The following is a 2,357-nucleotide window of genomic DNA, read 5'->3' as shown; positions in this document are numbered from 1 at the left end:
CCATTTTATCAACACCAGCCTATTCTATCATCACCAGCCTATTGTGTCAACACCATCATATTGTATCAGCACCAACCTATTGTATCAACACCAACCTATTGTATCAACACTAGCTTATTGTATCAACTCCGGCCTTTTGTATCCACACCAACCTAACGTATCAACACCAACCCATTGTATCAACACCAGTCCATTTTACCAACACCAGCCTATTATATCATCACCAGCCTAGTACGTCATCACAATCCTGTTGTATCAACATCAGCCTATTAAATCAACACCAGCCCAATTTATCAACACCAGCCCATTTTATCAACACCAGCCTGTTATATCATCATCAGCCTATTGTGTCGGCACCATCCTATTGTATCAACACCATCCAATTGTGTCAGCACCACCCTATTGTATCAACACCAGCCCATTCTATAACCTTTCAAAGCTCTCACTTGGAGACGGAACCACTTCTTAGTAAAATGGAAAAAGATATTCTCATTTCTAAACTGCCATATATCGTCTGGCGCCCTTTCCTTCGGAGTGTTCCCTGCCGAAATTCTCGTGGCCTCCCCACCGGGGATCCTTCGGGATATCGAAGGACCACCCTTTTCGAAACCAACGCCCCATAGGAAATTGTATCCTTCCCGTTCGAGGTTTGAGATATCTGGTAATCCAAAAATTTTTTTTCTTTAATTTGAGAGAAATTCGGACAGTAGGAATGGAGGGATGTTTTTTATGTATATATATATATATATATATATATATATATATATATATATATATATATATATATATGTATATATATATGTACATATAATATATATAAATATATATATATATATATATATATATATATATATATATATATATATATATATATATATATAGATTAAATGAAAGATCTTGCATAATAGTAACATAAAGGAAGTAGTGATATTCCCAAGAATCTCTCTCTCTCTCTCTCTCTCTCTCTCTCTCTCTCTCTCTCTCTCTCTCTCTCTCTCTCTCTCTCTCTCTCTCTCTCCGTTTTAATCACGAAAGCTTAGTGACGCCAGGGCACCTGGGCAAATAATATTCGGAAGGCTCCTGGACCAGGTGAAGAAGAAGAAGAAGAGGAAGATATTTGAAGTTTTATTTTTGCCCTGAGAATTGAGTACGAAGAGCTTTCTTTTTTATTTTTTATTTTTATTTTTTCGGTTGTTCATGCGAGTCTTATGACTGGTTAACATATACTCATGCGTTCATTTAGATTATGCAGTTAAACAATAATATATATATATATATATATATATATATATATATATATATATATATATATATATACATATATATATGTATATATGTGTGTATATTTATATTAATATATAAATGTATATATATATATATTATATGTATATATTAAGGAACGTACATACATACAAACACACTTATACATTTACCATAATCACACTCACACCTATATGAGTCCATTAAGTGAAAATCGTACTTACTACCTATAACGAGCCCGTGCTCTGGAAATCGTATGAAGGACTATCACATAATACGTACCTGGAAAGAGAGAAAGAAGAATCTTTTAGTTAAATGTCCTTTACACACTGTTTCTTTTTTTATGTATATTTTTGTACGTGAGTATTCACGTGAATGCAAATTTCTCCTATGCTTATGCTCTCTCTCTCTCTCTCTCTCTCTCTCTCTCTCTCTCTCTCTCTCTCTCTCTCTCTCTCTCTCTCTCTGGTGTGACTGCAAAAGACTATTCTGTTATGCATTATTATTATTATTATTATTATTATTATTATTATTATTATTATTATTATTATTATTATTTAGTCTCTCTCTCTCTCTCTCTCTCTCTCTCTCTCTCTCTCTCTCTCTCTCTCTCTCTCTCTCTCTCTCTCTCTCTCCTTTTTAAATGATTTATACCAAATGAATCTTCTGTCTTTAACAACTCAGTTTAAATTCATACCATTAGGAAATTTCTGGAAATGTCGAGAGAGAGAGAGAGAGAGAGAGAGAGAGAGAGAGAGAGAGAGAGAGAGAGAGAGAGAGAGAGAGAGAGAGAGTATAACAAGCGATCACTGATATAGAAGAATCATTAAGTTTGGGTGTTGGTAGATTCTAGTTGCAATGCAAGAAAAAGTGCATGGAGTTAAGAGAGAGAGAGAGAGAGAGAGAGAGAGAGAGAGAGAGAGAGAGGTCAGTGCGTTGGAGAGACTGCAGGGGAATGAGTGAGGGAGGGAAGGAGGGAGGGAGAGAGAGGCTTACTCGCAGGTTAATGAAACTGTCCTTTGAAAGGTCTGCGTTACATTGCGGAATGTTTCCAAGGCATATCTGCATCCCTGCGTTTCTCAGAGGCCACCCACCGC

This window comes from Macrobrachium rosenbergii, chromosome 10 (genome assembly GCF_040412425.1).
Source record: "Macrobrachium rosenbergii isolate ZJJX-2024 chromosome 10, ASM4041242v1, whole genome shotgun sequence".
NCBI lineage: Eukaryota > Metazoa > Arthropoda > Malacostraca > Decapoda > Palaemonidae > Macrobrachium > Macrobrachium rosenbergii.
The sequence above is the reverse complement of the archived record's forward strand: the minus strand, read 5'-3'. Positions refer to the sequence as shown.